The sequence below is a fragment of the Nycticebus coucang genome, chromosome 11 (genome assembly GCF_027406575.1).
Source record: "Nycticebus coucang isolate mNycCou1 chromosome 11, mNycCou1.pri, whole genome shotgun sequence".
Classification (NCBI taxonomy): Eukaryota; Metazoa; Chordata; class Mammalia; order Primates; family Lorisidae; genus Nycticebus; species Nycticebus coucang.
The window spans coordinates 14,102,121-14,117,398 of record NC_069790.1 but is presented as its reverse complement, the minus strand read 5'-3'; the positions used below and the strand labels follow the sequence as shown (position 1 = coordinate 14,117,398).

At 41.3% G+C, this 15,278-nt stretch overlaps 1 long non-coding RNA gene across 3 annotated transcripts in view; it reads left to right on the top strand.

The window, feature by feature from the left end:
• Nucleotides 1-15,278, top strand: part of LOC128560190 (uncharacterized) — a 46,055-nt gene that overhangs the window by 16,415 nt on the left and 14,362 nt on the right. Inside the window, exon 4 of one of the 3 annotated variants that reach the window (XR_008372905.1) lies at nucleotides 5,282-6,518. The exons of 1 other annotated variant lie outside the window; for it this stretch is intronic. This is a non-coding gene — a long non-coding RNA (uncharacterized LOC128560190). Of the gene's footprint in view, nucleotides 1-5,254; nucleotides 6,519-15,278 lie in introns of those variants that run through there. One more of the 3 variants, XR_008372903.1, reaches the window with a different exon arrangement.

The following is a 15,278-nucleotide window of genomic DNA, read 5'->3' as shown; positions in this document are numbered from 1 at the left end:
ACTTCTCTCCATCCGTTCCCTTGTGTGTTTTCTCTTGCTTACACTGTTCTGGCTCTGCAGTTTTGAATCCATTTCCCACCTGACACCCACTTCTGCTCGCTCCTCTGACCCTTGAGAACATCCTGACTCACCTCCTAGTATGTTGGCTCTCAGCTCTGTTATACTTTGTGAACTCAGTGCTCTTCCAGGGTGACAATCTCCTAGAATTTCAAATGGTAGTCACCACTCAGCTGGGCTGAGATGAGGAGGAACTCTAGCCTCAGCGGGTAGAAAAAAAACATTTCCTCTCCATCTCCAGTAACGGGGGGATTACAGACAAATACCATGAGGCCGGAGGTTAAGGGCTGAGGAATGGGAGCCTCAAGACTTTGCTCCTGGTCATAAATTACCTCTGTTTTCACCTGTGTAGCCATCCACATAAAGGAAGGGAAGGCAGAGCATCACGTTGGAAATCGGCAAAACCATCCTAAATTGAAGAGACTCCCTGAAACAGTGTCTTCAGGGACTTTACAGAAGGAAATTAGCCAACCACAGGGATAGAAAGAACTGAGGGTGTGAAGTTTGCAATTTGATCACGGCGGGTTATAGAAGGGACCCTATATTCTCCCCTCCTGTGATGTCACCACTTAGTAAGGCTCCAGCCATCATGAAGGAGCAGATCTCCCCATAATCTATATCAGGAATGTCATTAGTCACAGGGATCAGGATTCAATTAAGTTAAAGTAGGTGTGGGAGATCCTGCTTGAAGAATTTAGTATGTGGGGTGCTCCTGAGTCATTTGGGACCTGTGAATATGTTTCAAAGGGACAAATTTTCAAAATATGGGGTGATGAGGACAGTATCTGCCTCATGGAATTGTATTGGTTAGATAGCAGTATTTGTCATTTGGGGTGTGAGTAATGTCCGTGTATATGTTTACAAGCAAACAGACTACAGAGGAATGACAGACGCTGTCGGTGACTTGCCCACCAGCCACTGGCCTCCACCCTTTCTCTGCTGAGCCCTGATTGTTGTTCATGCTCCCTTCATATCCCAGGGCGAGTTGGGATTCTCTCCTGTCACAGGGGTGGATGTTGATTGATCCAGGCTAACTATGGTGATTCTATTTCCTGGACCAGTGATTCACCCAGGGATAGACACATTGCACAATTCTGGCCAGAGAGGTGAAGTCTGGAACTTCTGGAAAACTTCATGCCCTTAAGAAAATAGAACTAAGAAAAATACCTATTTTCCTATCTCTGAATGTCGCTGTGTGAGGATGTAATACTAGAAACAGCCATCTTGTGATCTTAAAGAAGAAAAAGGCAAGATGATTGTAGGACAGCTGACATCATTGAGCTACTGACTGTCCCTGGAATTACCCTGCGCCTAGACTTCCTGCTAGGTAAGATCACACATGCCTTTATTTGTAAAGGCGTGCTTAGCCAGGTCTTTTGTTGCTTGCAACAGAATACTTTCTTGGTGATATAAAAATTATTCCTAGAGGCAAAGAATTGAGGGGTTATTTGGTTAGGGTAGAGAATGGGTAATTGAGAGCCCTGGAAAGAAAGAGCTTGCCTGAATTGTAGAAGTCAGGCTTCCTGCCCTGATTACTGTATGTTTTCCACTCTGTGTTACTGTCTTACAAGGAATTGCTTGTTAATTTTAAGGCCATGGGCATTGACTTTCCCATGAATGACTTTCTTATTATGATTATCGATGTCATTTTAAATAAAATATTTAGCTTGCCTCACCAAGTAATGGGAAATCTTTAGCCAGAGGGTTAGAAACTAGACTCAACCTTGTAATTTATTGCCTACAACTATAAATCAAGCCACTGTCAGAGAGCTGAGAAAAAGAATAAACAATGAGACAGCTGCCGCCTGGTCTTTCGACGATATATGGCAAGGCTAGACATGCTCAACAATGACACCGAGCCATAAATATACCTTCTATATTTAACCCACTATCTTAAAGTTGTCTCATTTTCATTATTGATCTAGGGACACCCTCAGGGTCTTAAATTCTAGATCTTTTATCTTGTACTTCCATGTCACTAGGAAAAAAGGGAAGTGCTTTTAAAAAAAACAATTCCATTTTACATAGCTTCTCAGAGTTTGTGCTGCTGGTATTTGCATCCTGAGCATAAAGAAACTGATGCATCTAGGATATGACTTGAAGAATTCCAGAACTAGAATATTCCTGAGAAGACAGAACTCGGTTTCTGAACTTTGTGAGGACTGTATCTGTTAAGGGCAGAAGGCAGATAAGGGGAGTCTGTAAAATTGCAATGTTTCAGGAGTCTTGCAACTAGTACTTTAAAAAAAAACAGTATGTTATGGCCTGGCCCAGTGGCTCATACCTGTAATCCTGGCACTTTGGGAGGCCGAGGCATGTGGATTGCTTGAGCTCAGGAGTTTGAGACCAGCCTGAGCAAGAGTGAGACCTCATCTTTGCTAAAACCAAACAGAAAACTTAGCTAGGCCTAGAGGCAGGTGCCTGTAGTCCTAGCTACTTGAGAGACTGAGGCAGGATAATCTTTTGAACTAAGGAGTTTGAGGTTGCTGGGAGCTAGGCTGATGCCCCAGGACTCTAGCCTGGACAACAGAGCGAGTCTCTGTCAAAAAAACAAAAATTTACAAAGTTATATCATACTCTTTATAATGTCAGGGCCACCATCCCTGCCAGAGAGGCTTTTGTGGAAAGAGCCCTGTCTCCCCTTTGGCAGTGTGAACTCCAGCTGAGAAGCTAATTCCCAATGATAGATCACCACCCCCCTAGGATACTGGGCCTGATACCTGTTTGCTCCCTGCAAATAATCGTCACTGCAACGTAAGAAGTAAGGCCTGGGCGAACCTGTGGCCCAAAGGAGTAGGGCACTGGCCCCATATGCCGGAGGTGGCGGGTTCAAACCTAGCCCTGGCCAAAAACTGAAAAGAAAAAAAAAAGAAGTAAGGTCAAACTAAAACGTCCTCTATATTTAGAAAATCTGCCTTGTTTGGATCTTGGTAGCCTTGCAAAGACATTAGCTGTAGCATCATTTGACCCCGGGGCCTAACTCCTCTGGGAGAATCCTGGATGAAATGGTGACACCAAAGTTACCACTGTTCGCATCTTCCACTGTGAGGATCCCAAATGGGCTGTCAATGCCATGCAAAGTTAATCCTGTGCTTGGAAGATAGTCTTCCCTCAAGTACTAACAATGCTGGAGTTTTCACGACTCTGAAACACAAGGTCTTCAGACACTTTCCTAAGAACTTCCCGCGGGCACTCACAGTGGCTACAACCTCCCTATTACCCATCTCATCCACTTGCTGTACGCGTGTCCAGAGTGTGGCTTCTCTACTTCCAAAGTCACTTCTGTCTGGCTAGCTTGTCCTCCGGTTGTTTTCCATTGAAGGATATTTGTCCGGTAGCCCACAGGATTATTTCCAATTTACTGAAAATCCTTCTGAAAAAAAGTCCAGATGGGAATGAAAATGGAACTTGAGGATCAGGTGTCTCTTGCAGACTTGGCGTTTAGAAAGCCCATCTTGTTTCTTAGACAAGAGAATTTCCTTTCTACTTTTAGTGTGTGCTGAGTGAAAATGAAACAAGGATGTCTGGGGAGGCATGTCCTCATTTAGACACTTACAAGCGCTCATCTCATTTTAGTGAAATTTACATGCATGACTAGTAATTAAGTTTTATTAAATCAGACTTTCTCTTTTCCATTTAAATATGAGTTTTAATTATATAAAACAATTGCTGTTAAAAAAAAAAAAAAAAAGATTGCATGCATTTATTTGAGCTTCGAGTGCCCTCTACTGGAACAGGAAAAAAAGTGAAAAATCAATAGCATAGGGCTTGCATGGTCCTGTTCAAATTGCCAAAATATATAACAGTAAGAACACAACATATCTCACTCACAGTGACCCAATGGGAATAAAAACTTTTTCTAAAATTTACTTTATACCAGACCTCAGGGTATACGTTCAGTGGGTTTCATTTTTATGAAAAATCCGGAATGATACTAACAAGAACCATCTCTTTAGCTGGTTGGCCTGCTCTCATCTGCAGTGACAAGACTCTACGCCAGGCCTCTGAAACAACGTTGGACTTGGGATCAGTTTTCTTTTTTAAGTCTTTTCCTTCCAGAACTGTGGTTGCTCTCAACGTTCATTTGCATGGAGCATTTTGTGTCTCAGCTTCTCTCCGCTCTTACCACTCCCCTCCCTCTCTGCTTGAACATCTTCCACAGCCGCCCCTCGGCCTCACTGCTCCACTGCTGACCACCCGTGTTCTGCATTTCCCTGTGTGGACCACCAAGTTCCCTCTTCCACAGCCGCCACCACGCCTTCCTGCCTGCTCTGCTCCCTGTCAGCATGCCCAAGCCTAAATTCGCCCCCCCCAATCCCATCTCCCTTTAATCAGACTCTCAGCCCCTCCTTTATTTTAACTTATTTCCTAACTTGTCTGGACTTCATAGTTTGTTATTTCCACCACACTGTCATCAACACACTCATTTCCACCAACCCTTTGATCTTCTGCTATAAGAGCCTTGCGAATAGTCCATCCTACATCAGCCTAATGACTCATGCTGACGGGCTCTGATTTCTAAGCTGGGAAGCACTACCGAAGAAAGTCATATTACTTTGCTTACTGGCTAAAGACACTTTCTTAAGGACACCATCAGGTGAGACCTCAGGAATGCTCAATGATGTTCTTTCTTTTCTGCTGTTCACTTATTTTTCTAAATTCCTCAAAGATTATTCAAAATTTGGCACCTTCATTCTTAAGACAAGGTTTGCTTCTGAAGTTTCAGAAGAACAGTGAGGCTACTGGATCTTAATTTCTTTATCCCAAACTTTCAAATTTGTCTTTATCTCCATTTGTTCTTCTCTGCCACGGGACATTAGCCTGTTCCCCATTTTCTTTTGATCTATTCCCTCCCTACCCTTCTAAGATTTTGTTCCAACCATTTGTCAACTTTTTTCTTCCTCAACAGGTAGATCTCTCCTGGACTCCCATGATAAACGTTCCAGATTCTCCCCTGTTCTACACACCCTGCTCCCTGAAAAGGCACACCCCCTTCCCAATCTGGGCTTCCCATAAACTACCGCCCCATATCTCCTTTGCTTTACCGTGAAGCCTCTTGAAAGAGGAGCCTGCACCCCTTACTCTTACCTTTCTCAACCACCTACGCTCTCCACTCAACCCAGTTTGGTTTCATTTTTCTATCACTAACCAGGAGCTGCTCTCACAAAGGTAACCAAAGGCCTCTCTGTACCATCAGGTTCCCAGGATTATCTGCCTTTCTTAGGTGATGCTCCAGAGCCCAGGAGAGCTGCTTACACTCCAATCCATGGCTGAGCCAGTAGGAAGAAGGAAATGACAAAGAAAGAAACCTCCCTTCCTCTGATGGACGCCTACGGGAAGTTGCGCTCACCAACTCAACCTGCATGTCATTGGCTTTGTACAGTTGTGTGTCCAAACCTAGCTGCAAGGGAAAATGGGACAGGAAAGTCTTTATTCTATTGACCATCTGTCTAGCTAAAAATTGGAGGTTCTAACTACTAAGAAATTAGGAGAAAAGGGATATTTGGGCATTTTTAAATTCTGTGTATTAAATGCTAACCAAAAGCACAAAGAAACTAAGGAGATTGAAGTTTAAAAATGCAGTAAGAGAATCCTCAGGGAACTCAAAGTAGACTTTCCATTTGATCCCACAATCCCATTTCTAGGTATCTATCCAGAAGAAAAAAATCATTTTATTTAGGGACATTTGCACTGGATTGTTTATTGCAGCTCAATTTGCAGTCGCCAGGATGTGGGGCAGCCTAGAGGCCTGTCAGCCCAGGAAGGAACTGATAAATTGTTCTGTGTGTATACCATGGAATGTTACTCAGCCACGGAAAAGGACGGAGATTTTACATCTTTTTTATTAACCTGGATGAGTTGAAACGCATTCTTCTTAGTAAAGTATCACAAGAATGGGGGTAATAAGTAAATAAAAGGGCAATAAAACATATTTATATTTCTGTATAATTTTATGGCATTTTGATTTGGTATTTTATATAATATCTATTGATGGAAAATTATTAAGGTTTTGTACCCTAATATATGCTCTGTGCTTTATAAACACATGCTTTATAAACACATATAGAGAAGACATACTCTTATTTTTTGAGTTAAAAGTAAATAAGTGCACACTAACTTTTCCTGATTAATATTATTAGACTTCTTATGTGTGTAAGCTTTTTAAAATTAGCTTTTTTAACAGACACAGCGTTAATAACTATACTACTTACCTTTCCTGATTTTTCTCCATATTTCAAGCAATTGTTATGTAAAATGAAAGTCACATGTTTTGCTTTTTTTTTTTTTTGGCAATTGTATCAACATTAAGGTTTTGCCCTCTATCTACAGAGCATCCCCAGAATTGCCACATGCATGTATGTAGGAAAAACGGGCAATTGTAGCTAAATGTACCATTACTTATAAAATGTTCATTATATGATTTTACAAAATACTTAAAAAAATATTTCTATACATGTTGATATATAAATGTAAAAAATATTAAATTATAAAATTCAATAATATAAGTTTGGGGTTTTTATGGGTTTTTTGTTGTTTTTTTTTTTAAACAGAGTCTCACTATATCGCCCTCAGTAGAGTGTGGTGGTGTTCCAGCTCACAGCAACCTCAAACTCTTGGGCCCAAGTGATTCTCTTGCCTCAGCCTCCCAAGTAGCTGGGACTACAGGTGCCCTGCCACTATGCGCGGCTATTTTTGTTGTTGTTGTTGTTTGTTTAGCAGGCTCAGGCCGGGTTCGGACCCTCCAACCCTGGTGCTTGTGGTTGGTGCCCTAACTGCTGAGCTACAGGCACTGAGCCAATAATGTAAGTTTGTTCATTTTCCTTTGAGACACCCTATATATTGAGTTGCAGGTCATAAGCTTTTTAATTCCACTTCAGTATCTTTCAGTCTATCAGGCTACACAGTTAAAGCTGCGGGTCTTCGATTCTCAATAACTTTTTAATCTGACAATATTTGTAGTAAGGAATTTGGGGTATTTTTACCTCATCTACTCTCCACTTGTTCTGCTTCTTAATTGCTATTAATTGACCTATGATATTAGGCATAACTATTACATGATTAATTTCACAATAAGCATCATTTTTTAAAGAACTATATTGACTGGTGCATTTATATTTCCATTCCATACTTACAAGTATCACATTATCACTCCACATCCTTTACTGGTTTTCATATTTACTTGGGTCCTTTTATAGGACTTTTTCCTTTTTTGAGTTGTTTTTGTTTCAAATTTCTACCTTCATCAGTTGAAGTCCATCTTTATTTTATTTGATTTGGTTTTAGTAAAGATATGCAAATTCTCACTTGTATTGTGTGAATTTTTTTATTGCCTAATCCATAATACTACCCAACTGGGGTCTACGAATTGTGTAATACATCCCAGACACATTACTTAGGAAACTTAAAGGCATCTACTAGAATAGTTTAGAGCCAATATGGAAGTTTTGCAATGTGGTTTGTTCAGATATAAGTGTGCGTCTGTGGCCTTCCTAACCCACAGGAACTGGCAGGTTGAGAAGTGTCAACTGGTGGCATATAGAGATGAACTATTTTTTATTCCCTTTTCTTAATTTCCCCCCAAACTTTGCTTCAAACCATGCTATAGTGAATTCCCACCTGTATATTTTGATAATATCTTGAGCCAATTCCACAATATTTTCTTTATTAAAATGTACCTAGATTAATGATTCAGTGAGGAACATGATTTAAGTGACTTTTCTCTTTCCAGCACAGGTTTGATCCGAGAGTGCTAAGAATCTGAAGTGTGAAGTAAGACCTGGTTAGTGCTGTTAATTCCAATCTTCCCTCTGCTCTACGTATAGCTTTTTGGGCTTGGCTCCAGCTATGCTAAAACTGCAGAAGGTGGTTCCAGGCTTAAGGGACTAGCAAACAAAAATGTTCCAATGAGGTGAAGACTTTGATGTAGTTCTAGGAACTAGGAAAGGCCAAAGTGATTTGAGATTTGTCCAAAAAGGGCCCAACGTCATAAGATGTTAGGCATAGGCCAGACCATCGTGTTTCTCAATCTTCCTAATGGCCGCATTGTTAGAAATGGAAAAAAGGGGTCATAACTCACAGGTTGAGAACCGCTGCCATAGAGGGTTTAGAAATCTATAGAGAGACTTGGGATTTTATACTAACAGCAGTGGGAAACAATCTGAAACTTTGGAACAAGGGAGTCATATAGTCTGACTTATATCTTTAAAAGGCATCTCTGGTCTGTGAGAGGCAAGAACAGTTGAGAAGGGTGGCAGAGGCCTAAGCAAGAGATGCCAGTAGCCAGGACCTGGGTGGTAAGAGTGATAATGACAGGGAATTGGAATATCCAGACAACGCAATTTGCTGATGAGTTAGACATGATGTGGGAGAGAAAGAGAGAGTGGAGAATGCCTCCAGATTTTTGACCCGAGTTACTGGATGATCAGAACGGTGGTGCCATTCACAGCGATGGGATGTGCTACAGGAAGAAGAGCAAATGCAGGGGAAATGCAGAATCAGGGTTCTTGCTTAGACACGCTAACCTAAGATGCCCATCACGTCAAAGTGGAAATGCTGAGTAGGGAGCTGAACACGTGGGTCCGGAGCTCTGGGCTGTTCATGTAAAGGCAGTGCCATCAAGGTATACATATGGTGCATATGGTGTACAAAGCCATGAGAATGGGAGCAATCACCAAGTGAGCGAGTATATTCATAGGAAAAAAAGGGTTCAAAGACTAGGCCTGGGGGCATCTCCGTGTTAGGGGTTGGGAGGACAAGGAAGCAGGAGCAAAGGAGACTGACAGGGAATCCCCGTAGCGCGGGAGAACTAGTGTGGTGGCCTGGAAGCCAGACGTAGGAACACTTTAGAAAGCATTTAGAAAGTTTACAAATACTTAAAAAAGGGTTGCATACATCTTATTTTTGGCTCTCTTAATTTCCTGGCTTTATCTCAAATGGACAGTTTAGTGATGACACTGAAAAAAATTTGTTTTTCTGCTTTAGTACCACAATTATTTTCAGAAGAATGCTTTTCCTCTGCATTTCCTGGTGGCTGCTGCCTTTCCCTTGTGTACTATGGGTTTTTTCAAGACATCACATATACGTGTCTCCCCTTCCCACTTTCAATGTATTCATGTTATCTGCACATGTAACTCATGAGATTTGAATTATGTGCACAGAGAACATGGCGGCGTTGTGGGTGATTCCACCTGCCACACTCCTCCATGCATATGCCCCAGGACGGGGGAAACAGATGTGAATCTGCTCTCCTTCGGGGGTTAAACTACAAATCAATATATTCTGAATCTATGGGTGGACTGTGGGGTTTTATTTGGGATAATTTAATCATGCACAACATCTGCCTTATACGTGGCAGGTCTTACACATTCTAGATCTTAGAACCTAGCATCCGTATGTAGGGGTGCTATTCCACCCACATAAACTAAATGGGGTGCAAGCTGTCCAGAGTTAATGTTGTTCACAGGAAGGTTGTGTACAGTGTTCTAAGCTCCTGACCACCTGGTTCTGACAGTTCACCTGCGTGCCCTTTCTTCATTATTCAGCAATTAGGCATCTTGGGGCTCTAATTGACCAAGGTGGAATTCTCTTTATCCAATTTCTTGGCTATATTAGATTCCACAAACTTTCTCTTGGTTCCTAACCCCATTAGAACTTCTATATTGGTGGTTACTTTTTCATACACAAAAACACTTTTATCAACAATATCTGTCTCCTTCCTCAACAACAATGCTTTCACTGAGATAACTACACAGTTCATGATAGTACTGTTGTTGTACTGAATCTTTTTCTGTATTTGTTTGTTTCATTTGTGTGTACGTGTTTTGTTTTTTTTTTTTTTTTTTGAAAGCTGACATAAAACAACTCTACCTAGTTCTAGTTGTAGCAGCATAACAGAACCGCTGGGTTTTTTTTGTTTGTTTGTTTTTTAGGTTTTTTTTAGTGAAAAAATAGGGAGCCATTTAAAATATAGGACATGAGACAAGCGTATCAGTTCGTCTTCTTAGCATGGCAAGGGATGGAAACTGTTCATAGATGGACACAGCTAGGCATTGTCTTTCTCTTTTTCATCTGTTTGTATCAACAGATTCCTATTAAAGGCCAAATGGCCATCCAGAAGGAAAAATATGAAAGCTTTGGGGTCCTAAGCTATTAGAAGATATCTGATGGCCTGGTTTCATCCTGAATGAGGTTAACAGATAAGGCAAAGGGCTCCCGGGAGAGCTGGACTTAGCCTCAACCTCAGGGTTGTCCTTCGGATGCAAGAGCTGCTTCTGGCAAAATAGGTTCTATGGCCCCTCCTGAAGCAGTGTCCAGATGCCAGGATGTACCCTGGGGAAAATGTCTGTGCTTAAGTGTAAATCAAATGAATGCTATCTGGGAATTTGAGCCTGGTTTGGTGCAAAGCAATCAGAGATGAGAATAAGCCTCAAATGGAAATAGTTCCCTCCACACCCTGGATTCAGAGGTGGGGCCCGGCGTGCTTTAGTGCCTTAGAGCAGCCTTCTGGCTTTGCCCTGGAATACTATAATACACACCTTTGTGTCTTGGTGGCAACACCATGCCAGGGCAACAGCATTAGAGAAGGGGTCTCCATCAGGAGAAATGGCCAAACTTGACAGTTTCCTCCTCTAGAGATCTTCCTCCACTGAGAAAGCTTTTGTTATGCACCTCCAGAGCGAGGGCCTTCTGATTAGGAGGACAAAGGCTTGACGTCAATACAGTCGGGCAACCAGAAGATATGAGACCTTTTGGTAAAGTGGGTTATATCTTCATCAAAATTTTTGTGTCAAATGTGGAGACTGCTTCTCAAGAGAGCTACCTTGTTAACCCAAAGGTGGTGACATCTTCCTTAACAATGAGAGGGCAATGCTTATGGGAAGCAGAATGCAATTAAAACTCATATCCAATGTTCTGCTGCTCAACTGATGTCTTATTAAAAATGTGTGCTCATGGCCAAGGAAGTAGGAGGTGCTCTCTCAGCTGTCAGGCAGAGAAGAGAGTGCCGTGCCCTGGATCCATGTTTAAAGGCCTGCACACGCAGATCCCTGGTCCATGAGGAGGGAGCCATTTACATTCTCTTCCCACATGACAATCAAAATCACACCACAGACTTCACTTTTCTCACTTCTCCTACACAAGGGCTCATGGTTGGGCATAAGATAATGAGGACAGGCTCTGTCACCCACAGTGTGGCAAGATAAGATGTAGCATAGTCAGAAGAAATTATTTTAGGGTCCCCTCCCCCAGAATCTTCACTGGTGACTCAATTCATTCTCTATGTGGCTAAATGGGTGATATCAGATATGGGATCCTCAGATGCCCTAAGTTTTAATTCTGGCTCTACCACTTACTTCATTTCTGTAATAGATATACTATTAAATGTCTTCATGCTTCTGCCTCCTTAAAGGGAAAATTCAACTGTAACTCACCTCGCCACATTATAAAGGACACCAAATAATTGGGAAGTCCTCTGTGATAGTCAGTCAAGATTTGCATAATTCCTCAACCTGCTCAGTATCAGCCCCTCTGATCTTTTGTGAGTAGTCTCTCTCTGCAAATTGAGATTTACCAAAACACAATTGTAGGAATATCTTAAAATATTATTCAGTCTTAGTAGTGGTAATTGTTGGGAACACTCGATCTTTCTAAGGTTTCATTGCATTAAAGCAAGTAATGGATTTCTTAGATTAGCCAGTAAAACCCACCCTACTCCTCCTATAGTTCTCACTGCCCTTAATTCTGTCTTCAAGAAGATACTTATTAATCTTGAAGATATAAAGTGTATGTTTTACATGAGAACTGAATAATGCTTAGTTATTGATAACTGATAATGAAGAGAATAGATGAATCAAGAATGAGCAATGGGCTAATGGCATTGGACTATGGGAGAGGAGAAAGGAGATGACACAAACTAAACAGTTACTTTTTGGACCAACAGTAAACTCAGAGGTTCAATATAAGACGTTTTCTTTCTTCCTGTGAGGCACTCAGACCATTTGTGTTGAGTTACTGGTATTGGTAGATATAGGGGATGCTGTTCTATTCATGACGTGCCTTATTGTTTTGTTTTCCCTCTTGTGCTATTGTTTTATGGGAGCTGTGAGATTTAGCTTTTGGGTGTTTTTACGCTGGTGGGTATCTATCGCACTGATACATGCTTAATGCAGTTCTGAGTATTTCCTGTAGGGCAGGTCTAATGGTGACAAATTCCCTTAGCATTTGCTTATCTGAAAAAGACTTTATTTCCTCCTTCATTAATGAAACTTAGTTTTGCAGGATACAAAATTCTTGGCTGGCAGTTGTTCTGTTTAAAAAGACTGAAAACGGGGGCCCCAATCCCTTCTGCCTTGTAAGGTCTCCCCTGAGAAGTCTGATGGTACCTGATGGGCAATTCTTTGTAGATTTGTTGCATCTTCATCTTGCTGCTTGTAGAATTTTCTACTTAATTTTATTTTGGATGAGTTGATGACGATGTTTCTTGGAGATATCCTATTTTCTGTGAATCTTCCTGGTGTTCCATGTATCTGGATATCTGAATCCTTTCGATTTGCTTATCTGATAAATAGAGATAACAGCTCTAGTCAAGCTCACTTAGTAGAGATTTCTGTCTTTATGTAATTTATAACTACAGTTAATGTTCACTGCCTAACTACAAAACTATAAAGGCCCATTAGGCACATACACACAGCTTCCCACAGAAAATAAAATATCATCACTGGTTCTTAAATGATTCAATCAATGCTTCAAATCTTTTTGAGGTTTATAGTTTGTTTCCAATGAAGTTAGAAATATTTGTTGATTGCTGTAACATGATTTTCTTTTATTAAATCAATGTAACATGATATTTTTAAAAATAGTAGCCTCCTTATTATAGTATTCACAGTATGTATTGGATTGTTAACTTCATAAAACTCTAATAAATTCATGAAGAATTGGTAAAGATTTAAGACTTAAATATTAGAATTCCATGTAGTCACCAAATATTCCCAAAGAAGTAGAAATATCTGAAAAGGACATAACCATGCTTTTTGGCCTTTATTTGAACATAAAAGAGAGAAGTGGCCTAAACATCCATTTAAGTATATTCCCAGAGAGTTTGTGTATGAATCAAGTGATAATAGATTATACATTGACTAGTGCAAATTGTTCCCAAAGTGAATATTAATATAGTGTCATGGTTCCTGAACCATTACCCATGTGGGTCATACTTTAGAAGAGTAATGTGAGCACAGACTCTGTTACGTAACACCCTCCTTAGGGGTAGGGAAGCACTCAAACATGTTGAATTTTTTACACTAAAACATAAAAATATTCATGTCAAGTGAGATAAATGCTCTCAAATCATTTTATATACATTCAAATAATTTTTAAACTAAGTTTGCAGAGTTGTGTCCCCCTAACCTCCGGAGTGTGGGTGATTGTGGATCTGTATTCTTTCAAGTATGTGGGATGCTCTGTAGTCACCTGTGGGAAGGTCTTTGAAAATTTAATGGATACCCATGGGAGGATATAACATCAAATATGAATAATAGCTGTAGGCTTGCGTTTTCAGGAACTCACCAAGTACATAAGCCAGGGAATTGTTTTGCCTTGGTTTCCAGGATTGGAAGAAAATCAATTCCCAGTCCTGCATGAGTAGGGTTGCAAGTAGGGAGAAAAGGTTGAGGATCAACCTTTGGAAGAAGGAATAGGCCATAAAGGAGAAACGGAGACCATGAAGTTTGGCCATTTCTCCTGATGGAGACCCCTTCTCTAGTGCTGTTGCCCTGGCATGGTGTTGCCACCAAGACACAAAGGTGTGTATTACAGTATTCCAGGGCAAAGCCAGAAGGCTCTAAGACACTAAAGCACACCCAGCCCCACCTCTGAATCCAGGGTATGGAAGAAACTATTTTGAGGCTAATTCTCATCTCTGATTTCTTTGCACCAAACCAGGCCCAAATTCCAAGATACAGTTCAATCACTTTACACTTAAGCATAGACGTTTTCCCCAAGGTACATCCTAGCATCTGGACACTGCTTCAGGAGGGGCCGTAGCACCTGCTTTGCCAGAAGCAACTCTTGCATCCACAACCCTGAGGTTGAGCCTAAGTCCAGCTCTCCCGGGAGCCCTTTGCCTTGTCTGTTAACCTCATTCAGAATAAAACCAAGGCATCAGATATCTTCTCATAGCTTAGAACCCCAAAACTTTCATGTTTTTCCTTCTAGATGGCCATTTGGCCTTTAATAGGAATCTGTTGATACAAACAGATGAAAAAGAGAAAGACAATGCCCAGCTGTGTCCATCTATGAACAGCTTCCATCCCTTGCCATGCCAAGAAGACGAACATGATGTGCTTGTCTCGTGTCCTGTATTTTTTTCACTGAAAAAACAACCCCCCAAAACAAAAAAACAATGGTTCTGTTATGCTGCTACAACTAGAAGTAGGTAGAGTTGTTTGATGTTAGCTTTCCAAAAATAAAAAAAAAAAAACCCACAAATTTAATAAACAAATACAGAAACCTATTCATCCTACCAATAGTCCCTACCAGAGAGATAGGGGATAAAGCATTAAGTACATGTCAGTCTCAGGAAATGATCTCTTTTCTCAATAAAAGAAATTCAGTGATGGCCAGGTCTGTAAAGGCATTGTACATCTGTACAGGGTGGCAACCTTGGTGGCCCAGTCTGCCCCAGGGCCAGCCGCACAGGCTTACACAGGACAGGACCCTGTGCTCAGGACTCACCCTGGGTTAGTGCTCTGCAGTCACCAACTTGAAGTTCATGATCATAGTTGAAGGAGGGCCCCCACATTTTTATTTTGTACTGGACCCTATGAATTATGCAGCTGGTCCTGACCACAAGCAATCCCATGCATGGAATGGAGTGGAGGACAATCTCTGCTTCCTCCCTGCCTTCATAGAACCATCCCCACCTCCGTCCCCCAACCTGAACCATGGTGAAGCTGTCACTGCCAACCCACTGACCAGGCTCTCCCCATGGTCTCTACTATCACTGCTGCTCTGAGGAACACTGCTTCTAACACCTTACCGCTAGGAGATGCCCCCTACTTGCAGGCACTTTCCAGATCACACCTTACTTGAAACCAAAGTTGAGTGTGGCAGCACAAACCATCCCCCTTGTTTGGAGCAGGCTCATCCTTTTCAGACTCAAGAACACTGTTCTTATCCTGGTTCCCTCTCACATCTCTAGTTTTGCTCTTATTCTCTCCTGAAGAATC